This window comes from Dermacentor albipictus, chromosome 4, assembly GCF_038994185.2.
Source record: "Dermacentor albipictus isolate Rhodes 1998 colony chromosome 4, USDA_Dalb.pri_finalv2, whole genome shotgun sequence".
In the NCBI taxonomy this organism is placed as follows: Eukaryota; Metazoa; Arthropoda; class Arachnida; order Ixodida; family Ixodidae; genus Dermacentor; species Dermacentor albipictus.
In genome coordinates, this window is record NC_091824.1 from 115,686,212 (window position 1) to 115,713,221 (window position 27,010).

The 27,010-nt window shown below is 44.5% G+C and overlaps 1 protein-coding gene across 1 annotated transcript in view; it reads right to left on the reverse strand.

Moving 5' to 3' along the window:
* Positions 1-23,660: 23,660 nt before the first annotated feature.
* Positions 23,661-27,010, reverse strand: part of LOC135914649 (uncharacterized) — a 461,017-nt gene continuing 457,667 nt past the window's right edge. The window contains exon 7 of the transcript XR_011514057.1: positions 23,661-24,143. The gene's annotated coding sequence lies outside the window, so the exon portion shown is untranslated. The remainder of the gene's footprint in view (positions 24,144-27,010) is intronic.

Sequence of the window (27,010 nt, forward strand, 5' to 3'; positions counted from 1 at the left end):
TCGGTTGCGGCACTCCGATAGCCGCAATTTGTCGTGCCGCGGCTCCTCGCGAAAGCGCACTTTTCCAGATCCAGAAGTTAATGTGGCTTGTACGGAGAGTTTGCTTCCATTTAAGCCCGCATAAACTGTAAGTTTAGAAGTTAATTCATGAATGTTAGTTAATTGGCGACTAATTAACACGTATCATCCGTCACCCCGTAGTCGGCTGCGCTGTCGAAGGAGCCGAAGCAGCTTTCCTTTCATTTCAAAACACCTATTTTAAATATCATTTAAGTTCTTCGTAGAAACATACTGCACATGTGTGGTTATTCAGTTTACTTGCTATGTTGAAGTGGCCCGACGGCATCAGTCAGGGAACAACTCCACAACGTCTGTGTGTGCGTAGAAAGAGCGGTTGACAAATGCTTGATAGCTCGTCTTGAGGACATACACGGGTTATCCATACTCGCCTTATAGATCATGCAGGTGTTTGTTACCGCAAGTTGTGATTTCTTTATTGTTGTGAAATGTTGTGAAAATGACCGACTACAAGAGTAGCCAACACTTAAATAGAGATGCTATCTTAATGCTGATGGCTCGGCACACTATTGCAGGTGTTGAGCGAGAAGTACTACGATATATGTGCAGTGATCACAAGAACAGCACACACACCCATAAACACGCAAACACACTCAAAACTACTCATGAAGTGATGTTAGGGACTGTAGCTTTCTAAAATATATTATGCGCTGACTGGTGGTGGTAGTGTTTTAGTGATTGACAGAGGGCTGAGCATTTTCATAACGGCCTTCTAAAACTCGTCAGCAGCATTATGTAGTGCGGCAAGAACACATGTCATGTGCACGTGTCTAGCAGATGCATGGGACGTTTCAGTAACTATAATTCCAAATGACAATAAAAAAGAAAGAGATGAAGCGACAAAAAAGCAACTTCAACGATCACTCTGGCCCTGATCTCATTTACTGCGAGATTGGAAAGTTCTCACTGTGGACTCAGCCCATTTCTCAACAACGTTGCTTTGCTAACGAAATCGACTTTGTCCACTACACTATTGCCTGCAAATGGCGTCCGAAATACATGGGCTGAAACCTTCACCTTCGAAGACTTTGTGACGCTAAAAATCCCTCACCAATAGCTAGATTCCAGATCTCCGTGATAGCTTAATGGCTAACATCCATCCTCCCACTACTAACGTGATAAGCAGTTTCCCGCTTTGGCCTAAGGAAAACTTCCTGTATGCAAAGATGAAACGAAAACAGCGACATGACCAGACGTGCCGGCTCCCAGAATGCCTACTTGGCGCTGAGCTAGGCGCACACTGCTTTGTGCCCAGCCTGCCTCCTTCACGAATAGTGAAAGTTCTAGACTTCAGGTTCAGTGCGTGTCATCTCGGTAGCAAAATTTGAGAGTTATCGTGATGTTATTTTTGAGATCGGTTATCGCTTTCGAGGCCTAGCCACCAACATCGGCCCGCCGCTATATTAAAACATTGGCAGCTCGTTCCGTTAGTTGTTTGAATTGGCATGGCTTGCGGCAGCACGTGCTCTGTTTCGCACAACTTGTTGTGAGAAAATACTGCATCGGCGGCAAAGAGCTTAGCCGACCGAGTTAAAGAGCTCCATTAAATAAAGTGCAAGCGAAAAAGCGATCACGCTAGTCGCGCCGGCAGGGGCCGTTGGCCACCCCATGGTACTATGCATTTCATTGTGACTTTATTTCATCTCTACAGACTTGAGCGGACACGTTCAGATACTTTTGGCTCCGAAATAAAATACCTCTAAAAGTTTTGTTCTTCTGTGCAATATATGACAAGGTTGATGCGCATTGTGAGAAGAACACCGGAAAACGACGACAAGAGAATGTAAAGGATTGCCTAACGGAAAGGGCGGAAAATGCAAACAGAGTTTCGCGCTTTTAACCACTGTCACGCTAAACCATGTTTCCTGAGTTAGGCGTTTTTCTGCGACATGGTTGTTTTTCAGACTGATGCCCCCATCGGAAGGTATATATTTCAGAAAACTACACAACAGAATTCTCAGCCACTTTCGAAGACATTTCCTCAAGCTCACGTTCGCGTGGTGCTCTCCGCATTTGCATTGCCAGGTTTTCATTTTCCCGTTACGTTTGCTTCATCTGAAGGCGACAGTCAACAGTTTGCTATCGAGTTTGTTTCGTCAGCACGTGTGTTCACGTTTGACAAGCAAGGAAATAATGCTTTTTCGAGCGCTTGTGTTGAATTTGCTGGCATCGCAACAGAATGTAGAAAAGGAATCTGCTTATGAAACTGCTCTCGCATGCCACACGAAACTGTTTTTACAATCTTCGTACGAAACTTTTCTTCTTATATTCGAAAGTTTGCCCTGCGCTATACTTTCATGCTTTGAAATGTTCCCACGTGAAGTCGTTGTTCTTCGCAGTCCTGAAATACATTGTTTTTCCCGTTTCTTTTCTTTAAATAAATATTTCGCCATTGCTCATGTTCGACACTCTAGAGGGCGGTTTTCACTGCAGGCATAAGTTTCGTTTTGCGTTTCTGGTGAGCGAAAATGGCAGGCGAGACTCTCATTGGCATATATTATGGATTTCGAGTAAGTTAACTTACTTGAAATCCTGAATATATGTCAATGACTTAATACATAATACATAATACAATTGTCTAATTCGGCAATTGTACTATGAAGTTGTGAATACTCCTAGTACATGACGTTTTGTTTGCTTGACGTATGATGAAAGCATTGACCAAAAGAACGGGAATTTCGCTGATAGATAAGAACCATAATATATAACTCAACTTCGTCTTGGTGAACATGGAATATTTTCGCAGCGTGCGTAGTTACCTTATTATTATGCAAATAGATGCAAAATCCCGTATGTAGGCTCAGAAACATATGTTACTGCAATACAAAAAGGAAAGAAACCTGAACCCCTACCATAAAATAAAAAATTGATGGGCATTTAACGAGCGAGTTGTCACCCACTCTTATCCCTTCTTCAAGTAATGGTCCAGCTAATATAGAGACCACTAGACCCTTTTAGATTTCATTGTTTTATTTTTAGCTAAGAAATCGAGAGAAAAAAGAGGGAGCGAACGCTGTTGTATGAAAACAAGAAAATTTGGCCGGCGTATCAGTAGCCGCCTAAGTGCTACATTTTGCATCCGGTAAAAGAGAAGGGACAGCAATGCCTGAAGAGGAGCTGGATGGAAAAATGAAAGGGCACAAAGTAAATATCCACGTGTGTGTCCCTTCTTTGTTCGACATCCTGTCTTTGTGCGCGCAAAAGTCTAATGAGAACCATCCACGGACCAGCCGTCAGTAGATAAAAGTATGGAGAGATAAGCAAAACATTTAAAAAATAAAGAAATCCTTGAGCGTTCTCTGATTTCTCATGACAAGAGCGTACGTATCGACTAAAATCTGGAGTTTGAATCCCTTTTTACCCTCACGCTTCCCATACTTATTATTGACGCCATGCGTTCTATAACGTTCTGCACACACACAAAAAAATGTTTTAGGTGCGCATATTCAGTATTCCATCTTCAGGTTTCTTAGTGGATGAGAGAAAATTTAGTTATTTTGTCCTGTAATAAGCGAGGAAGGCGTTCCTGAGTGTATGAGAGCCACGCAAATGTATTTCATAGCCAATTTATTTAACTCTTACCTAAAAATTGCTGCTAATATCTTAATATTATTTTATTACGATGTCTTGATTAGTGTCGAAATCAATGGTGTAATTATAGCACGCAGAGCATAGTGGCAATTCTATACACTTAACTCTTGTAGCATATATATTCTTAGGCTAATTCATACGCCTAAGTATTATGTAGTGGCGATATATTCAGGTCAGTACGCTGCAGGCATAGGCTATCACGTATATACAGAAGAATAGACAGTGCCAGGGACTGCGCAGGGATGTCTATATCGGAAGCGATTGGGACGCATCGCAGTACACTGCCTTCAAGCGGGCGAAGGAGAGACAAACTGAAGGGCGAGCGAAGCGCTTGGAGAAAGTAGCAATTGTCATTATTATTCGTGTAAACATGTATAAACCCCTCACATACACGCGGAGAGTGATAAGCAAGATATCAATTGCCGCCTAAAAAGGACGTTACGCGCAGACATTTGTGAAAAGGACAACTAAAAAACAACGCAACAGAAAACAGGAAGAAAAAATGAAAACAAAGAAAGAGGAAAGCCTACCCTAGCCAGTGACATCCCGCACAGAATTTGAGTATTACACATGAGAGCCGAGTCTTGTAGCGGACAAACACTGATTCAGCACAGCTTTGTGAGCCTCCCGTCTAGTTGAAGATAGACGGCCAATGTGCGTCGCAAAGAACAGGCATCCTTAACAAACCGCATTATCGCAACGCTATAGCACGACACACGCTAGCTCGCTGCCAGTCTCTCGTTACTGCGTCAAGAAAGAAACGTTGCCTGAGCTTCACCGCACTGCGGCGACAAATAAATGCAGACGACTCCAACTAGTCCATTCAAACGTCACGTAAATGTCAGACTTCTGCTGGTTGGGAAACGTAAATTACTTAAACTTTTTATTACGTGTGCACTGCAGGCTTATACTTTGGTCTGTCAAACTCCGGCGATCCGCTTCTTTTATTCCACCTAACCTCCAAGCGTACAAAAGTTAAGGCTCTCTTACTGGCTCTATATTTCGACTTTTTTTCAACTAAATGAGCTTTTAGTTGTTTCTTGATTGCGACTGCACTTCCGCGGGTAAAGTACGAAGAGGCAGTGCTGACGTGGAAGGTGAGCTCGGCATTGTGAACAAGCGCCGTGTCGAGCACAGAAAAAAAAAGAAGTAATGTCTTATTGCGCACCTAACTTTCCTGGCCCTGATGGAGGCCCCCGGGCACTTGGCAGCTCGAACCTGTACCCATGGGATTCTCTCTCCGTTGCAGGTCCTGCCCTCGCTACGTTCACTTTTATCACCTGCTGGCAGGAAATCATTAGTGGTGCCCTAAGGACTCCAATAAGAGGAGTTACATAAAAAGTCGTTTTTTACTACTTCTCACTTTGAAGGAGTTCTTCCTACTTCGCCAGAATCTACCACCAGCTTAGTAGATCTTCAGCGTCAAAGCCAAAACGCTTGCAGACATTTCATATAAAGAAAGAAACCAGTTTTCTGTTGGAAGTCCAAATTTCTTGTGCAAGTAATGGAAAGTTTCTTGAGAGTAATTAGCTCCGGAGGCAAGCGAGCGCAGAAAACAGGTCCCATTTTCTTTATTGCTCGTCTTAGGCAAGGTACTCAAATGAAATGATAGCATTGGTCTCTACACGGCGATGGAGGTTTTGCCAATGCCGCGCGCGTGCGCGTGAATGAGTGTGTGCACGCGGGTGCGTGTGTGTTTTCTCTGTCTCTCTCTCTTTCTGTCGTCTGGTCAAACGCCTATAGCATTTCATTTCTCTCTCTCTCTGCCCCTGACATGCCTGAATTGTGGTGTCGCAACTTAAATTTTGGTGTCTTGCGAATGCTGTGATTAATCGGTGCCCAGGTGTTCAATCTTTCTTTTGTGTAGGAAATGAATCGGAGTTGAGGTCTTTAGTGTACTTATGTCAGTTTTACGGTCGAGAGTCATCCAGGGCAAATATATTGGCTATCCTAGTTTTCACTAAGACCCACTACCTTGTTTCGGGACATTGAACTCAATCAATCAATCAATCAATCAATCAATCAATCAATCAATCAATCAATCAATCAATCAATCAATCAATCCTAGTTCTACAACACAGCTGGAATGATAACTGCTGCGGAGCCACAGGTCATTATAGTTTCAAACTTGGCCAAACATTCAACATTATTGACATTGAATTGACATTAGAAAAAAACATGGAGCTGGGCAGGCCACGTAATGCGTAGGACAGTTAAGCAGTGGACCATTAGAGTTACAGAATGGGTGCCAAGAGAAAGGAAGCGAAGTCGAGGACGGCGGAAAACTAGGTGCGGGGATGAAATTAAGAAATTCGCAAGCGCAAGCTGGAATGAGTTCGCGCAGGACAGGGATAATTGGAGATCGCAGGGAGAGGCCTTCATCCTGCAGTGTACATAAAATAGACTGCTGCTGCCGCTGCTGCAGCTGCTGCCGCCGCCGCCGACGACTGCGACGAACACCTTTTTTCTGAATTTATTGCAACCTTTTCTCCGCGTATCACGTGCCATCCAACTCATTGCGAATGGGTTGCACATGCGCGGTCAAACCAGCGACCGCACGGTGGCATCAATGCTGACCGTGAAAATACAACTTGAATATCCGCGTAATTGTTATCGTACAAAAAGTACGCCACCTTTGTTCGTAGTTAAAGTAAGTAACACTGCTCAAAATGCAACGGTGAAGCACAAACCCAAAGAAATGTGGATCGCCAGTTAGCGCAGTGTTTCAGGTATCGTGTGACACAACGATAGCTGTACAGGCGACTATTACGACAATGACTTCAACAATGACAATGATGACAAGGGAAAATACTGCAACGAACACTGGCGAAGACAAAGGCATTGTCAAGTGTCTGGATCATCGTCTCTCCTGTCGTACTGAAAGACCTGCGAGAACCTGTGTACGCTGTGCAGTCGTGACTAGCCAAGTGCTAGCCGTTTACTGTTCATTATATACTCCCCGCAACGTCCCTTTAGTGGAGGTGGGGTGGAGCTGCCGCGATGTCATTTGTCTTACGACCGATCGGCCAAACAATTCGCGCATCTTCTTCTTGCATACATCCCAACTCGTCAGTTCGTCCTCGTGCGTGTTAAACCACATGCGAGCTGTGCCCCGTGGGTAGGAAATGACGTTGGCGAACTATAACATCTCATCCCACCTGTGGTGCTTGCTGACGCGCTCGTACAATAGGAGCCAATCGTCGACGTCATCGTTGTCTGTTGCGCAAAATGTGCCGGGGTCGAGGGGATGCGAAAGAACCCCGGTTGCCGGAGCCACGGACGTGGGCTGTGACGACGGCGTACTGTCTTCGGCCATGGAGGCGACGCCGTCCTCCACCGCACCTGCAGCGACACTGGACGGCATGCTTTCCCATGTAGGTTTCTGATGATAACCACGATTGGGACGTTGCCCTTCCATTCGTCATATTTGCATACTACTCGTCACGCCATGACACTACCGGCCACTCACCCTTCTATCTTCTCTTTGGCCGCCATCCCGTATTACGCTTTGAGACCTTGCTCTCTTCTGATCTGGCGTTTACGTCCACGACTTCCTATCAGCAAGATGCCACCATGCGTGCGCGCCTCGCGCGCACTGTAGCCCACGCTCGGCTCTCGTCATCGCAGACTGTACAAAAGTCCCTTTACGATCGTCGAAACCGGGATACTGCTTTTCCACCGCGCTCTCTCGTCCTTCTCTGGCTCCCATCTTGTCGTGTCGGCCTCTGTGAGAAGCTAATGTCGCGGTACGTCGGGCCCTACCACAAGTTGCGCCAGGTGACCCTTGTCACCTGTGAGATAACTCCCATGGCATCCACTTCATCGACGGCCATACCACAAAGGGACATCCTACATGTTTCAAGCCTCATGCGTGACAACTTTGATAATCCATTTTGACCACGACCAGCACCGGGACGGTGCTTCACCGGATGATGCCATGAACAGTGGTGAAGACAAAGACATTGTAGTGGGGCTGGGTCAGAGTCTCTCTTGTCGGACTGAAGGACCTGTTAAAACCTATGTGGCCTGTGCAGCCTTGTCTAGCCATATGCTAGTCATTTACTGCTGATTGATTACTCCGCGTAACAACACGGATGACGACAAGTACAACGTTACAATGATTTTCATGGTGCGAAATCATAAACTCAGTTGAGAGGCACCTTTTCGGTTTCTAAGAGCTTTACGTATCCGCCACACCTTCTGCCATGACACGAAGATGACAAATTTTGGCATTTTATATACAGTCGCAGTGACAGCCGATGTAACTTGTAATAGGCACTACCACTGCAAAACATGTGCGCAAGAATAATCCTACATATAAGAAAGAAATGCGGAAAGCATAAGTTTCATTACAGTCACGCTCCTTTACTCTTTACTTAAGAGTGGGTTCCCAAGAGGATAACTTGTAAACTGACAGAGTGAAAGCTATCCCATTTTTAAAGTTAGCGCTTGCTTATTTTGTCTTTGTGTTCATAACGTGCATGCAGCCCAATTAAATAGGAGGCAAACCTTATCATAGAACAGAAACCAACGTAGAAGTGTAACTACAACATGAGCATGCAGATTATTAGCGTTCCTGAGGGGTTTGAGAATGCTTGCAGTGGTCGTTGTGTAGCCGATCGTACGGGGCCATTTGTAAGATTTCTGCCTCTCCTACCACAGTAAATTAATGAATTAATTAATTCTGGGGGTTCACAGGCCTAAGCAACGATTCGATTATGAGGCACGCCGTAGTGGGGCACGCCGTAGTGGGCACTCCGAAGTAATTTTGACCACCAGGGGATATTCAACGTAGAATAGTAAACTGGATCTCTATCTTCCGTTTAACATCCCGGCCTTTCGCATCTCAGTTGTCTCTCTTTCTCTCTCTTTGCTTGTGCATTGAAAACGGCGACGACAATGGTCTCTTTGTAATTGTCTCTTTGCACCAACAAACGTCCCGTTCTGTACTTTTGGCCGTTCCGATAAAGAGTAAGCATTAGTTAATGATAAGGAGTAAGCATAAGTTAATGATATGCTTCAAGCCGCAGGCAACCAATTAAAATAATTACTGCTCTCGATGGTAGGTTGTCGTAGAGACCACTTTGGATGAAACCGCTTTAGAGGAGACTGCAGCAGCGAACGCTTTGGATGAGGATCAAGAGAAAAGAAACGCTGGTTTGTAAAGTGATTAAAATTCCATTACGCCAATTTTAGCTCGCGAGCAGGCAAGCGGAGCTTTGCTGCTGCATCTGTTCGGAATAGCGGGATAGCAACGCAATATACACTGTCATGGCTAGATTAAGCGATTCGATCTGCTTGGTAATTTCCAACGACACCACAGTTGCTTAAGTGAAATAAATTGTAGGTTTTACAGGTCAGAGGAGGAGGAAGAAAACATTTATTGAAAAAAAGACAAGCAGCTATCTTTCTGCTTGTGCGGGAAGGCTCCCTTATTCCAGGGCTCCTGCGGCTCTTGCTGTCTCCCGGGCCCGCCGCACCAGTCGATCCTGGTCACGATAGTCTGAGCTAGTCAGCACTGTAAGAGTTGCGGTTGGGCATGAAATAAGTGGTAGCTGGCCCATGCCGTCGTCCAACTCATCCACGCTAACGACGTTGTTGAAGGGAGGGACTTGTTCTCATCGAGAACGAGGAATACGGGTTTTATGTACCATATTTACATGAAGGCAGGAGATACATTTCATCAATCTAGCAAGACTGGAAAGAGAAGCACACAGCACGAAGCACACGACGAGCAGCCGAAAACTGCCGTTGAAAACCACTCTGTCCTCCTTAGAGCCCTAGGTGAGGGAAAACTGCCGGTCAACCTTCGTCCAATGGGAGCGTCCAAAGACATCGTAGTCGAACCGCCTTTGACGGGGAGCGTTGACACGCCCACTTCCGTACTTTGGTTTGACTGAACACACTGAGGTGAGCGGGTCCTCGTAGACAGATTGCTACGTTTGACCCCAGCGGCGCCTCTTGATTCCGAAGTTGACTCATAAGGTAGCCGCCGCGACCGTCAGCAGACTGTGAAGAATTGTGGGGTCCGTGAAAAGGCACCGCAAAACATCCTTTTCCGTGAGCCCTCTTGCTCCGAGTAGACCATGAAGGCGACAACGAATCAAGTAACAAAACTCGGTCCGCCAAACTTGGCTAGCCTTGCTGGCGACGACGACTCTCCGAAGGAGGCGCATGGTCGATTAACTGTGGTCGCCAGTTCTCCCAAGGAGGTGCATGGTCGGTTAACTTTGATAGCGGTGCCAGGTCTCGGAAGGGACCTGTCGCAGCGGGCCGGGAAGAGTTTGAAGATTACTACCCCCGCAGGACGATCGAAACAGCTGCAGGGGTCTGGGAAAGGTTCGCAGGTTCGTACCCCTGCTTTCCGTAACAGCACGTCCTCCCACTGCTCGGGTGTGTGGTTGGGTATATGCGGGTCTGCCTTTATGCTGCGACACGCCCATGTGCTGCGTTATAGGGAGGCGTAGTCAGTACAAAGGGAGATTTGTACGAGTGTAGTGCAGGGTGTATTGCATGCAGTATGCCTAATGGAGGTATGCGTTGGTTTGTGATTGTCGCCATGCTACAGCGTCTAAGCGCCCACCAAATTGCAGTCGCCGCTACCCGGATTCAATACCGCGCCCTCGGGCTTAGCAGCGTAACGCCAAATCACCAGGCCACCACGGCGGTACACCTTGACTTGGCAACCATTGAAAGATAACGACATGTCCATTCTCAACTGCCAGATGATAAATTTATCTGGTGTCCGCGACAATTGGTTCCCAAGGTCCACAGCAACAGGTAACTCTAGAGAGCGGCCTTGGAATCGGAGAAGATGAACAATTTCTGGAGCGCTTCCTGATTGATGAATTGATGCATTGCACACAGGGCTGTAATTTCGGCGGCTCTCGTCGATGTCAAATGTTATGCAGTTAATATTATCTCAAGAAACTTAACCGGAACAAGCACTGCTGGTGCTGGACTACGGCACATGACCAAATTATCGGTGTAAACACGTACGTGGTCACAGTGGACTTTATGCAATAGCAGCAATGTTGCCTGCCGCAATGCTACTGACGACATTTGGGCCTTCTTTTTTGCGCCTGGAATGGTAAGGCATACCAGAGGTAAATGCGGGAACCACAACGGTGACGACGGCAGTGCGCGGAGTACGTAATTCATTTGTAACCATGGGGGGTGAGCAGTAAGTAGTGAGAATACAATTAAAGCTTGTATACAGCCTAGCTATGCCTAGCTATGTATACGGCCTAACATATGGAATATGCAATCTTAGAACGTCGAGTTGGTAACGCGCTATGGTGAGCTGGACTGTTGTGGATGCTCACTCGGACTGTGCATCCTCAGACGTAGCACTCGGAGTGTGGAGCGCGCAATGGTTCGTTTTACTGGTGTTATCCAGCATAGGCAGGCTGTACCGTAAGAAGCCCGGGAATTGTGTATAGTATGGCTGTAGCACAGATTGCACGGATACGCCCCAAGACTTTCTGCCAAGAAATCTGAATACATGTACAATATCACTCAACTCGTGTCAATAATTAAATGTGTTCTGTGCTAGATAAATCATGGTCGGTGAGGACGCCATGATAATTATCAGTAAGCTACTCCGACAAAGACCTACTGAGGCAGCTTACCGTGACGCCCTGAATTTAGCTGCAGCTTTTCTATGACAGACGTCGCTTTAAAGTGTCTGGCGACGCCATTTTATGTCAAGTTGATGCTTTCCATAGCTCTTCTTCCAGACCTGAAGCCTCAGAGTTTTCACCAATTTTGCAGTGACGTGAATGGGTCAGAGCGAAATTGTGGACTTACCCATGCCTGGATTCAAAGCACTTAAATGGTTTTGTGAGCGCGCTGCATCTCACGAGACATTCGTGAAGCAATCACCTATCTGCGAACACCCGCTACGCGCAATACACAGGTACAACGCCCCTTCACTCATTTTTTTTTTTCAGTGCGCCTGCTTCCTTTATCTACCCGCCGTGGTTGCTCAGCGGCTATGGTGTTGGGCTGCTGAGCACGAAGTCGCGGGATCGAATCCCGACCACGGCGGCCGCATATCGATGGAGGCGAAATGCCAAAACACACGTGTGCTTAGATTTAGGTGCACGTTAAAAAACCCCAGGTGGTCGAAATTTACGGAGTCCTCCACTCATATTCAGGAAATGGTTTTGGCACGTAAAACCCCATAATCTTTCCTTTATCTACTTCTTATCTTCATTTTCCCGCTTACTCCTCTCCCGATGTAGGATAGCAAAGCAAAAGCCTCTTTTGGTTAACCTCCCCGCCTTTTCTATCTCACTTCTGCCTGTGTATTTTTACTACGCCTCTCAAGTTTAAAAAATTCTGGTGCTGCACGTGCCAAAAAAACGATTAGATTATGAGGCACACCGTAGCAGGGGACTCCGGATTCATTTCGATTCCTTGGATGTTTTTAACGTACATTCATTGTACACGGGCAATGTACAATTAGCGGTACGGGGGCATTTCTGCATTTCGCCCCAATCGAAATGTGGCCGCCGCGGCATAGATTTGATCCTGTGACCTAGTGCTTAGCAGCGCAACGTCAATGTCACTAAGTAATCACGACACATACCGCACTTCGTCTAGGCGTAATAGATGCACCGGCTTGTGTGCGAAAGTCGAAGCAACAGTGAAAACGGACACATTAATACGCCTACACTATTGTCACTGATCACAACGATCCCTCATCGGGCACCGATCAATCAGGCAGCCGCTGTGCTTTGGCGGTTACCTTCTTTTATTTTTATCTCCCTTTTTTGTTATCTATTCCTTCGTGTGCGCGTGCATGACTACATAGCTACTTAGGAGAAATGAAGACAAACAAAACAATCATTCAGTTGCGACGCAGTTGCTAAAATTCTCTACCTCTATCTTTCTTAGACACTCGTGATCAAGTGCCAGTGGGTCTCCGAGCAAGCCGAACATGGTATGCAACTGCGGGTAAACACTAGCTATTTGCAAAGTCTTTCGAGCAACTCCTGTTGATCGGTGCCTTAGTCATCCCCCCCCCCCCCATATTGACTGCAATGTTCAGTTCTGGTAAGGCTCGTTTTCTTGATTTTTTAACGTGGAATGTCTTAGGGCGTACCATGTAAAAGAAACTTTAAAGAGTGATGTCGTGTTGCTTCCACTTCTCTAAGGCTGTAACATTTCTTATACATCATTTAGTGCTGCACAGACTGATATAAATTTTGTCATAATGATAACCTATTATTTTTTACGCTGCATCTTACGAGCTAATACAAACATTCTATAGTTTACACTGCTTGCCGCTGCACGGCAGCCTCATTGTGGTACCCACAGCGCAGGGAATACGTCTCGATAAATCAACGTCACAACTCTAAATATTCATGGTGATGAGATTATTGCGTCTTAAAAAATTATAACTGAGAAAATTCGCTTTACCTAGTCCGCCTAAGATTATAGCTGACTTGCGAGGCTAAACCACATAGGCAAGCCACTCAACAAAGGCGAAAAAAAAATAATAACATGAGAAATTGAGTAAACGGTGTTGTCTAAATTTATTTATTGTGGCGAAAAAAAAAGAAAACTAAAAATTTCGTGGGGCCGCAACATTCATATGGGGACGGATTACCAGCGAAGCTGTTTAGGCTGCACACATGGGTTGCATAAATGGGCTGCACACATTCGGGAATAAACATTTTTTTGCATACGGCACCACACTATGAAGACACAGGCGCCTCCGCGGTCGGCGCACCTCCCCGTGCACCTGCCGCAACTGCTGCTGCAGCCGTGCCGGCACCTTCGAAACGCGTCACGTAATAACCTCAGATTCGCAGGCCACGTGCACGGGCGCTGTCACCACCCTCTTTCCCCCTCTCTCTCCTCACGCTCTTTCCTCTCTCCCCTACCCGTCTCCATTCCTGTCCACCCACCATGTCCTCGATACGGACGTAAGCCGCCCGGGGAACCGCCACTGGGAACGCATGCGGGGGATACATACGGGCGTTAGACGGGAACAGCCTCGCTGTAAAAAAAAAAGAATTATTGGTGTTGTAAAATGTTTGAAACGAAGTAACTTGTACAACCATAAAAAGCATTCAAAATATGCAGGGATCGCATAATTCAGGTTTGAGAAACCAAGAACTTGTTGTGGAAAATAGAGTGAAGAATTTGACGTAACAGTTCTGCGAAAACCGGCAAGGAGAAGAGAAGGAAGAATTTTTCAACTGCGAGGCTTTTCTTTCGAGGGACGCGTATGGGTTTCCTTTGTAGAACTTAGCCACGTTTGGGTGGATGTCTCACTTCCCTCCTCGTTGCGAGTTTCCGCAGGACTGCTACGTCAAATTCTTGCCTTTGCTTCGAGTTGGTAAACTCAACTTCGCCCTGTCATCCGCTAGCTGCCTGGTTAGCTTATATGGTCGAGTGGCTGTCTCGGAAAGGCAGTGGTCCCGGGCTCGATTCCGGAACCAGGACGAATTTTTCTTCAACTGCGAGGCTTTTCATTCGAGAAACCCGTATGGGTTTCCTTTGTAGCACTTAACTACGTTTGGATGTATGGCTCATTCTCTCTTTATTAGAGTGAAGAATGTTTGAAATCATACAAATTGCATGTCCAAAGCTAACTGACACATACCCGAAAAACTGCCCTGCCTAGGAGAAAAAGTACAAAAGAAAAAATAAATTCTAACCGAAGTACGTGGAAAGCGGTCAGCTGGCAGGAAAAAGGCAAAACTATGCGATAATGCTGTCCTGGCTTTTCCAAGCAGAGAAAGCATTCTGCGAACAAAACAAGCAGGAAGCGAACATGCCCACCTCTCTTCAACTGCACAGAGCTTGGATCTATTCATATCTGCACTACATTCTCGTCGTAAGATTATGCACGACATTCTCATCTCCACGGCTTTCTGTCGTTTCGCGGGACAGATACGTAATACAAAGGCACCCATTTGTATGCTGCAGCATTGCAAATGGCCAAACAAAAAGACGCAGTCGGAATCGAGTGAGAGCTAGCACAAGAGAACTCCAGGCTGATGTTAGAATCTAGGTGGCAGCACCAGATGTAGGTGACAGCCCATTGCACTGAGCTCACGCGCAAGCGTACACGGCAAGACTTTATTCTGGGAGTGAGCAATACGTATATATTACGACGCCGAGTCATGAACGCCCACGCTTGGTGGGCGACGTCTCTGAGCACCGCAAAATGCCGTCTGAGAATCGTCAACAAGCCAGCTGAAAAAGAAAAAAAAATATATATATATACTATGGAAACGCGTGGCCCACGACATACCACCGTCTTATATGCGTCAACGCCGGCGTGAACTATGCGAAAAACGACACACGTGTTAAGCTCATTCAGTGCCTAACGTAAAAATAAGCAAATGCATGTTTGGGATACGAAGCAGTTGGGCAGAATTCGGAGTAGGCACGTTTCCGTTCTCGGAAGGCATCGGGCGTAGTGTCCCTGCTGGCGTGTGCTGCACACAACTTGTTTCGTAGAATGTGGGTTGCCGCTTGAAATTATCGCAGTGTAAATGCGGCAGCGACGTGACCGGGGTTTCCAAGCAATTTTCGCGTGCGCATTCCCGGCGGTGACGGGGCCGCGGAAACCGTCAAACAAGCGTGCTTACTGATGACGGCAAGAAACGACTTTGAAGTATGTTAAAGATGTTGTTTTAACGACGGTTTGTCAACTACACGGCAACGAAATTCCACAGTTGTCGAGACTTATGTTTTACTACTCGTGCCAGCTGTGGCAAAAAAAAAAAAAAAACGGAAGCAATGCGTCGCAAGTGGCTTGAATATTTAAGTAACCGGTCAACCGGGTTTTCAACCACGAAGCGTCCTTCAAAACGTGACCACTTTGTCGAGCGCGGAAAGATGGAGCAGAGAGTTTCGGGGTCATTTGAAAAACAAAGCGAGTGAGCGGGGACTCGCGCAGCCTCCCCCCTCCCCCCATCTATTTCTCTTCGGAAACGCATTTTTATGCCACAGCACGCACGAGGCATGTTGCGCCCGTGCAAGCAAATGCACGTCTCCCGGAAGAATGATTTCGGAAGTGGCTTTTCCTCGAGAGACGCAAACAAATAAAAAACGGGTAACATTAAAAAAGCATGCACGCAGCGCGCGCATGCTCGTTTTTTTTTTGTTACTGCGACCAGTTAGGCAATATATACCGTATAGACTCCAATGTAGGAAAACCATTTGCTTGTTTACAAAAGGGACGTACGAATGTCGGGGGTTGGCTTAGATGCGAGGATTCCGCCTGGCTACAGCCGCCAGGCCCATGAGGTCACCTCGCGGCCGCAATGCGAAAAGAGAACAAACTTTTTCAGTTGTGCCGCGAAGCGGATGGCACTCACCGGAGCGCGGGAAGGTCAACACCACGATGTGGAAGAAGACGGTGCTGATTTTATTAGGACACAAAGAGAGGCAGGGATCTCCGCAACGACATTAGTGGTACAGGCGAAGGCGAGGGAGGTGTCCAACGTTCCACGCATCACTCGGAACAAGTTTAGACGCCTTGCTACTCCGACGTGTGAACAAACTGTAAAAAAACGCGCGTTATTGTTGCAGTCGAAATAATGCTCTTTTTTTCTTTTGGCTTAGAATTGAAGTTTCTTTTTTCTTTGGTTCGAATCAGCCTAGAATCGAGACTAGCCTACATTCGAGTAAATGCGGTATGCATTGCGGTGGGGGAAAAAAAAAGCTCTCGCTGCTGACGTCTCTCTTGTGCTTTTTGACTATTTCAGGAGGCTTCTTTTTAGTCATTTCTGCAGCGTGATAAAAGAAAACAGCTCGCTTCAGGAAGAAAAGCGTGACTAACCACCATCGAAGTGGCCCCCACACTACGATATATATATATATATATATATATATATATATATATAAACGAGAAGAAAGTGAGTTAACCGAGGGACCCGATATTTATTAGTCATTTAATGAGAAGCCAACAAACACTGACACCAAGTACAACATAGGGGAAATTGCATGTGCCTAATAAATGAAATAAAGTAATGATAAATTAATGGAAATTAAAGTGGATGAAAAAACAACTTGCCGCAGGTGGGAACCGAACCCACAATCTTCGCATGTCGCGTGCGATGCTCTACCAATTGAGCTACCGCGGCGGCGTTTCCCCATTTCGGTTCCCACCTGCGGCAAGTTGTTTTTTCGTCCACTTTAATTTCCATCAATTTATCATTACTTTATTTCATTTATTAAGCACATGCAATTTCCCCTATGTTGTACTTGGTGTCAGTGTTTGTTGGCTTCTCATTAAATGACTATATATATATATATATATATATATATATATATATATATATATATATATATATATATATATATATATATATATATTCTTTCTTGTAGATGGTAATATATTTTTTATTCTACTTCCACATGCTTATGAAATCATTGTAGAAAACAGGCTTGCATGCTATTTGTACTTGACTGATTCAGAGCAAACCGCCAACCGACAAAAAAGAAAAATAGCAAAGGTCTTGCCCTTTTAACTCAACAGCGCTCGTCGCGTCCTGTTTTCTTCGTTCGTGTTCCAGGTTGCACTGCCACGGACAAGTACTAGTAAGAAAAAAGATGGCCTGAAAAAGGTTTTTTACTGACCAGGGACTGATTGGCTAGTTAGTCTATGATATTGGTTAGGCACAGCACTTGAAAAACAAAAAAAAAGAACACCTACACGCAGAGATGAATGAGGCGGATATAGACAGCGCCTGTGTATGTCCCTGTCATTCAAGCTTGTGTGAGCAAGTTTTTTCTTTCTTTTTTGTGTTTGTATGGGTGTGTGTGTTGTCTCAAAATTCTTGTCGCTACCTCCAGAAACTAGAAATTGTTTTTCAACTCATGCGTCGGAATCGGGTGACTTAGTCAAATATTTAGGAAAAATTAAATATACGACTGTCAAACGTATGCGAACTTCTGTCGGCGAATAGTCTTTTTGTATGTGTGTGTGTGTGTGTGTGTGTGTGTGTGTTCTAATCGCTGCGTTTGGCAAACTACCATTTATCTACAGTTTTATACTGCAGCGACACCGGTTACCGTAGCACTTCTTGCTTGAACTATGAACGAGCCACAACTCTTTACGAATTTAGAAATGTTTCTCCCTAAAAGTCCTTTCTCAATCGTGTCCGCGATGAAAAGTTCCAACGTTAGTCAAGCTCTGAGCACAGGGATTTCCAACGAAACTATTCCAGTCCTATCTAGAGCTCCGTCCTTAAGAAAGTTCTCTTCTTCGTCCGTTGTCAATGTTATGCCAAGCCAAAGCAAAAGCATTAGATTTGCTTGTACATTACCTGTGGTCGAATGAGACTTCGTACAGCAGCGCAGCGTCACTGAATTGAGAGCTTCGATTTGAGCAGCTCCTTCATGCTACGGGACTGCTCGTTGAACTGTTTAAAATTGAAGTGCGCTGGAAATGTGTAAAATGTAAGAGAACAAGAGATACCTTATAGGTGCCTATTAGTCGAACTTTCTCGGCCTTAAGAATCTTAAGAAAAAAATGTGTAATTTACCCTTTGAAGAGCAGGGCTATAAATATAAAATTAAGAAAAATCTTTTTTGCCTATATCTACGTGAACTAGAAAATTCTAACGGTAGATGTGGAACAAGGCGCAAGAAATTTTGCTATCTCTGCAGTAGTGTCTGTTGAAAAGAAAGGCCTAATAACGTCATTGTAATCTCGTGCTCGAAATTACACTTGCCCACTCGCACGAAAGGTATTTTCCAAACGAGTCCTTTGTCATTTTTACCCGCCGTGTTGCTTTGGGACTTCGGCATGGCGCTGCCAAGCTCGAGTCCGCGGGGTGAAATCCCAGCCACGGCGGGCGCATTTCGATGGGGGACATATGCGAAAAAAGCCCGTGTACCGTGCATTTGGTGCACGGTGAAGAACCACAGGCAGTCATAATTAATAAGGAGTCCTCCTCTATGGCGTGCCTCATAATCACGTCGTGGTCTTGGCAAGTAAAATCCAAGAATTCAATTAAATATTTATTTTTTGTGGTTTCGTTAGCTATATCAAGTTTAAGGCTTTTCTATAAGTAGTTGTGCATAGTTAAATTTTACCGTGCAAGTGCTGTTTTCCTAGTTATATCACACGGGATCCGGTAAAGCTTAAGCTCTTGTGTGATGAATTTCCTTTCATTGCGAGAACTTGCTTCTCAGGCTGCCATGAATATTTCTGAAATGAGTATTTATGCCAAGGTTCTCCTTTCGTCGATGATTTAATTATCATGCTCTTCTATAAGCAATCTTACGGTGTCGAGTTTTCGCTATATTGGTTCCTAACAAGTGCAATTGTTCAGCGCACTGACACTATAAGGGTCGTTCCGGTTAGCCAGCAATATTGCCATCAATCTCTCGCTTCGTTAAAAACTCTGAAGTGAGTACACACTGTATTTGTTATTGTCCTAAAGGCGCCCATTTGAGCCAAATAAAACAATGTAACTACAGGGACGTAGGTGAAAGCTGCTTGGGGGCATTCTTCCCAGGAAACAAGAAATATAATGGCCTATCCTTCTTGTATAATATATCTGAGCTTCTCTCATCAGTTCCTTTGACATCTTCTAGTCAGAAGCTTCAGACACATACACGCGCAGACACGCACAAAAAAGAAGAACAACAACTGACCAGGAAGAAACGTTAAGCCCCCGTCAACGACGCTTAGGAGCGCCACGCCCATCGGAATGTAAACAAAATCCTAAGGCAAAATAAACACGGCAGCCGCTGGATAAGCGAAGAAGAGAAGCCGTAGCAGATGTTGAACAAAGACCAACTCAGAGCCTTCGTCCCACGCTGCGACAATGTCGCTGAACATCTGCTGAACCCAGGGAGGGGCCTCGACGCCGGGCGGAATCCCATAGCCCAGTCATGTCGGCCATTCAGGACGCACAATGGTCGTCAGGATGAGTCTTTCGAGAAAGGAAAGTAGGCGCTTCCTGGCCTCCGGCCTCCAATCCAGCTTCCCCGCTTCAGAGCTTCTCCACTCGTCGTCTCTACGAAGTCTTTGTACGTAATACGTAGCACCGCTTTCTCGCCTCTTGTTGATGGGCCGACAGTTCTCCCCGCCAGCCGAGGTATACCGCTCGTTGTCGAGAATGCGCAGACGTGGGCCTCATAAATGATTTTTTTTATTATTTGCTTGTAACTCCACACAAATGAGAACGTGCGCCTTACAAATGCTCATACATGGTGCACGCTGACTGTTACCTTTCTTGTTTCCTTTATACAAGTAAACTGAGTTTATTACACGTTCTGCAAAATTGCAACATTCCTTGACATACACACTTTCATGCACCATCTGTGTAACGCCGAAGCTCCACCTTACTGAAAGACTTTTCATCACAACGTTGGCAAAAGAAATGGCCAGGTGACCATAACTCTTGACCGTCATAAGAGTAGTAGTCACAAATATGCACTCCCTTTATAAGCAACCTGTATATCTGAAGTCCGACTCTTCTCAACTTCTGCAGGGTTATCAAATCGCCTTGGTTCAGTATTATTGGTGTTTCTATATTTTTTTCACCAGATATATAAAATGAACCATAGTAAAACTAGCATCAGGTAAGAAGTGCAGCAGTGTTGTAAGACAATCTGGTAACGAGAACCCTAGTAACGGAACAACCGGCATTTGAGATTGGAGAACTGACCCAAACCTATGCTGAGAAGTTACGCCACGTAAAATTTCAATAGCTTCCAAGTCACGGGGACGTCAAAGGTACCTCGCACGCCGATAACGCTTCTCAATCCTTCGAACCTCGCTTTTGAACATTGATTACGTTAAAAGAAAGCGAGGCTTGGGGCCGATTTTATTGGGGGAATTTACCGTGTGTCACTGGCACTAGGAAACTTTGCAAGCTTTCCTCGAACAAGTTTGCTAAAATTAATTATTTAATTTTGGGATCCTACAGTCCAGCAACATGATCTGATTTCAAAACACGTCGACTACGATGTTGGCTTCTCCTTGCTAGAGAAAGCAGCAAGGAGAAGCCAACATTGATTTCAAAGCAAGATACCGGTGCAGAACTGCGAGTGCTGTCATGAAATATACAATCAAGCGAATACAACTCTAGCGCACGGAGACAAATAAGACAAGTTTTCTTAATCTCGCAACCATTTCGTTAAGCACTCGATCAGACTGCAAGTGCTTTCGAAAGCGACAGCACGGTATTGCTTATTTAAATGTTAGGCAAATGATAAACAGCGTCCAGTCCGAGACTACTGCTCAAATCACAGCTTTGAGAACGTACAGCGAGCAATAATCGAAGCGGAAGTAGCACCACAGAACGATGTAGAGTGCACCACACTCTCCTGAAGCAGATTACTTAAGCTGGCTCAATAGACAGTATAGAGAAATAGAGTGTTTTTGAAAGGGTCTGAAATAATTGGAGAATAATCTTAGTGTTTTTTTTATGATTGCAGGCATCGCATTTTATATAGAAGAAAACTATACTGTCATCTTTATGTATTGGCGAAGCCCTATGGCAATTGCATTTGAGTGCCTACATAAGAGCTGTACGAGGAAAGGTGATGTAAGAATGCGACGGAGAGATGTAGGCCAATTTTCGATTCCCACGAAGTACACCTATTTGTCTCAATTTTTCCCTGATTATGCGGGGTCGTGAGTTTCAAACCCACATTCGTCTCTTGCCCGACCTGCAACAAACGAATATAATCGTCTCCATACGTGACATTCGGCTTTCTCGAAGGGTGCGTCGCTTGTGAAAGAGCCAGCGTCATCTTGTCGAAATCATGTGCGAGTAAACAATTCCTTCAAGAAAGCGAGGTTTGGGACTGCTTTTATTGTGAGGATTTACTGTGTGGCACTGGCACTACGAAATTTCGCAAGCTTTCCTCGAACAAATTTGCTAGAATCAATTATGTAATTTTAGGGTTTTTCGTGCCAGGAACACGATCTGATTGGGAGGCACGTCGCAGCGGGCGTCTCTGGACTCGTTTTTGATGATCTGGGTTTCCTTAACGTGCACCTTAATTTAAGTACGCGAGTGTTCTTGCATTTCACCACCACGGAAATGTGGCCTGCAGGAATCGCCACGGAAGGGATCGAACTAGCGACCTAGAGCTCAGCCGCACGATGCCAAAGGGAATAGGTTACCATGACAGTTCAAATTTTGCCCCACGAGAAGAATTCCACTTTTATTTCGCAGTTGAATGCGAGGCATATTTTACACGTGCTATGTATACATGGTGACAAGTAAAAGCATGACAAGAGTTCCTGCTAGTTTTGAGATGGTCGCGTGAACAAGCTTCTAATGTCCGCTCAATTATATTTATAACAAAAATGACAACGAAAAGGTTGCCAGTGGGCAGCTATAGAATAACTGCGCTCTAAGTGTGTGGCGGATAGAAGCATGTCGTTATGACACACAAGACAGCTTTCGACCTGATACCTTGTTGTGTAATGTGTCTTTGAGCTCTTGGGAGCGTTGAGAAAGAAAAAACTGGTATTTCACAATGGTCCCTAAAATGAATTCTTTTTTTATTGAACTTTTTATTATTTTTGACTGATGCGAAGAAACAAGAAGGCATTGGCACCAATAAATAGCGCTAGGTATTCGTTTTCACAGCATTAATATGAAAATATATCCCGGGACAAAAAGACATAAAATGACATATGAAATACGACATATTATAAATGCCACGAACACTTCACGGAAAACACGAGGAAGGTGCGAGATTGAAATTCATGACTATGAGCAAAACGAGAACAAGGTAAAAGTGCAAGCCAGTGTTTCGATAAATGGACTGGCCTTTTTCAACAATTCAGGTATCACAAAGAGTACAAAATATGGGAAGATAGAGAACTGTATTCTAAAGCCACACGTTATAAATGTCACAACCACGAGAGGTACAATACACATACAGAAAACGTCACAAGAGAGAAAACTTCATAAATCGCACACATATGCCTATATGTTGCGCGTACACAGAATGTCATTCACGCAAGGCAAAACGGCGCAAGCACTTATTATTTTAGTGTTTATCCACTATACGAGTGACCCCCAGAAACTCTTTAAGAGGAAGTTTTAGCTCGGGTGCTCCTATCTAAATACATGTAAAAGGAGAATTCGTTTTTCTCGGCAACCCCTGCACCAAATTCGACGAGGTTTGTCGCATTTAAAAGAAAAACTTAAAATATAGTGACTGTATATCTCTAATTTTAGAGTTAGGCTGTCAACCTTTTATTAAAAATTGGCAAAACCAAAAATTTTCAGAAAACGAAACTGTCAAGTTTACCACTCTGTAACTGAACAACGAAAAATGATAATACAATTCTGTGAATTGTATCTAATAGTACACCTAAAGCGTACAAAATTAATATGTTACACATGAATATAAAAAAATGTAGTAATATGGAAATACAGCTTTTGCAAAATCCTTGTAAGCAACATAACAAATTCACGTAAGATGTAAAATGCCATATCGAATTTGTCCGCTTTGAATGATCTAATGGATGCCGTTTACAGAACCGTGATATCAGTTCTTTATGCAGAGCTATGAATTGGGAAACTTCGTGCTTCTATTTTTTTTCAACCGTTCAAATATCTGAAAATCTTTTTTAAGAAAATTCAAGTCCTAAATCGAAATTCCGCTTCGATCAGTCACTAGAATGTAAGTTTCTCTCTCAAATGCAACAAATTTTAGCAAAATCGGTTGAGGGGTTATTTAAAAAAAACGTTTTTGCATTTTACATGTATTCAAATAGGCCGCGTCGGAATTGGGCCCGAGCTCAAGCTGTTCTAATAATTAGATGCTGGCCACACGCCCAACAGCTTGTTTTAGAATCAGCGACCTTCGATCAAGCCTGCTCTCTTTAGATACCAGCGTATTTCTTCTTTGTTTATTGCTGGTGCTACTGCCACGCTACGGAACATCGGTGGTGGCCGATAAAGATGCCTAAATTTGAATCGCACTTGCTCTTGAAATGTTCAATGTAATCTTTTATTTTTATGGCCTCTCGTGATTTCTTCAAGTCAGGCTGTGTGGATTTGAGTCCTGTCTGTGGCGAATCTGAAGGCCCAGCCTTAACGCGACACTCTTTCAATGTACAGTAACAAACACCGCTGCGATACCAAATGCAGTTGGAGCTAGACAGCGACTCCGTGTATTTGTTTCATTATCGGACTGTTTTCGCAGACACCAAGAGGGTTAAGTATTCTGGAAGCAACTCAAAAGATTGCGCGTTAATTTGCAGACAGCTCGCATGTGGCACTTCCGCGTTCATCGCCGGTCAGGAGTATCCGCGTCTGCGCCAACAGCACTGTCAAGAGCTTTAGATAGTAGACACCCACGCGGCTTGGTTGAAAGCGCCTCCCACGTAATGGTGGCCGCTGAAGATAGGTCTCTCAGGTCACCAGCTTAATGAAGATCCTGTGCACAGGGTAGCCAGCCGGTGTGATAACTGGTAACTCCATGTCGTTCCGTCTATTCCTGCTTCCTTTCTCCCCTGCCTGCGGAGAAGCACAGTCGTAAAACGATACCCGTATTGTCAGCCGGTGCTTCTCCGTTCGAACGCAATGCGTGGGATTTGTTTTCTCCGCCGCTCGAAGATGGCTAACATCATTATGTCTTCCATATATAAAGCCAGTTTTCTTGTGAAACTGTAAGGAGAAAAATGTTGGGAGGTTTTTTCTTTTAATCTTTACTTTGAGTGTATGGTTAATCAATGTGACGCCGCTCTTTGAACTGTTCATTATATTCGCGGGAAAGGAAAAACAACATTGTTAACGTGCCTCCTTTTATTTTAAACGGTTACTACTGAGTGTGGCGAATTTACGACCTACAGAATAATCGTCGGCTTTACATTAACGCACCGAAATTGCCGGCTGATTTTGGCCTTTGTGTGTGCTCCATTGACCGCGTCCTTGTCGGAAATTTTTTATATCCGCTTCAGGACAATATTCTGAGTGACAAAACAGCACGAATCGAGACAACTATGCTGCAGTCGAGCACGTGCAATATAGCGTTTCTTCTTTCTTTCTTCTTTTTTTTTGGGGGGGGGGGAGGGCGTATCTAGTGATATAGGAGAGGGCACTGGTCGTAAAATATATTTGGTTGTTGTCCTAGGGCACCCTGAAAACGTATTTTTTACCAATCCAGACCCTCCAGAGTGTGTCTTTAGCGCTGGAATGCCTGGAATTTCCCTATGTAGCGAATGCGCGACGCTGGTCATTCACGCTTTCTTTTGTATACTCCCGCAGTTCGGTGGTAATGGACAACCTGATCAAGGAACAAATTCTACGAGAACGTGATTTACTAGCGCTAGCAAAATGACGTGAACAGGCAGACCACTGACACTTGTTCTCACGACGCTTTGAATTCTCAAATTCTTGGATTCTGCCGCAATGCAGCATTGGGTGCATTGCTGTGTGTCCCGCTCGGGTACTTCGCTTTTCTTAGCGTGGTTGCGTGGCTTCGAGAAGGATTTCAACTAATAGCAAGGTGATGTGCTCGCTGCTCAAATTGTTGCACAAAAATACACATCCACTATGGATCAAGTTGGCTGAAGAATCATCTACCTCCGGGAAGGCGGCAGTGATTACAGGAGTGTAAGGAACAACGATGATGAAAACTATTCATACAAGCCTTCAAGACACGACGTCTCCTATAATCGACACTACCATCTAAAACGAGGAAGAGAAAAAGATGGAGGAGACAAAAACAACCTGCGTTGAGAAATGTGAGGGGCTGCAGTGTGCAAGGCTTAGATTGACCTCACAATTTTTCCATGAAGAAGACCGCAGTATAACAGAAAATAACACTGCACTATAAGGCATACCGGCAGACTGTCACCATCCATGAAAACATTCCTAGCGGTGAAGAGGAGAGGTCCCGTGACGTCATTTCCAAGTAGGGGCGCCAGAATGAGAGCGTGTTGCACTAGCCACTGGCGATTGGCTCGCGGCAGAGGTGCAAACAAGGTAACTCTTAAAAAAAGACAGTTTTCATATGAGAAAAGTGTGAAGTTCATCTATGCCATCAAAAAAAAAACAACTCTTCAGTTCCAATCAGCACTTGAGAAAGCGAGAACAAAGAATTTTTTTCAAGATAGAAAGCGTTTCAGCAAACAAAAACCAAGCATGGTTTAGGTACGTGTAAACCTTCATAAATTTTCAGCATTCGCCCAAGATAAACGGAACGCCCAGTGTCAGGAAATAGCGACGTGCCTATTAAAAAGATACAGCAACTCAATAAAGTGTTCCAGAGCGGTTTCTTATTACAGCGGTGAAAGCCAAATAATCCACAGTGTTTGATATTTTTTATCTCCTTTAAATGAGGCATCAAGAGGTACGCGGAAGGGCAAACTGCTTGAGCGTAAGGCATTGTTTAGGTTGACGTCAAGATAACCAGAACAAGTCTGACATATTTCTCTGAGGTAGAAATAATGGCACTTTAATGAAGTATAATATTCTCACTGTCATCTTGATATAACACTAAATAATAAACCGAGGACATCTATAGAATCACAGAAAGTACTTATGAAATATAAGTTCCGGAGCTTCTGTTCATCCTCATTTATTCATGCTTAGCCAACCACACGTGCGATTAGATTTTCGTTCCATAATCAAGCTGTCAATACTAACTTTTCATATTCGCCAAGTAATAAAGCTTCAGCAGGAAATAAATGCAGCAGCTTTCGTAGCACAGAGCTTGATGAGAACCATGATTACGTTTTAAATTGCAGAATAATAGAGAGACCTGTGCAACTTTTCAGAATTACAGCCGAATTTGCAGTGAATCTCTCTATTTATTTTAGCAGTTCCATTACGAATTTCAGTTGCTTCTTATTAAACCACACACTTCAAAACGTTGCCCGCATGTAACGCTTCTTAAGAAATATTTAGAAAAAGCTCACCTACACAATGGTTCACCCATACTTCACGTGCACAATAAGGTATAAAATTTCCCCAGTTTTTACCAAATTGATTTCGGTGGCTTATCTAATTCTTTTAATACATCTCGATATATTTACGCCGTTTCCTGAAAGACGCTTACAGTGTGCTATAGCACTTCACTGAAATGTACTGCAAATACTGAGTTAATCTCGCAGTCATCACAGTTATCTCCACAGGCTTCAAGCTTTCTTACACATCAACCAATACTTGCCATTTATTTTAACAAAATATAAGCAACGTACCTTGTTTAGTTCATCGAGGACACACAACCAAAACTTACCCCGAACCTCGCATAATGCAACAAAATAGAGAAAACGGTAGTTTAGGATTTATTTCCGCAGCTCGTACTTGTGCCAATGTACTGCCGCACGTTACATTGACTTGCCCCACATTTTCACCAAATTTGAGCTCATTGTGATACA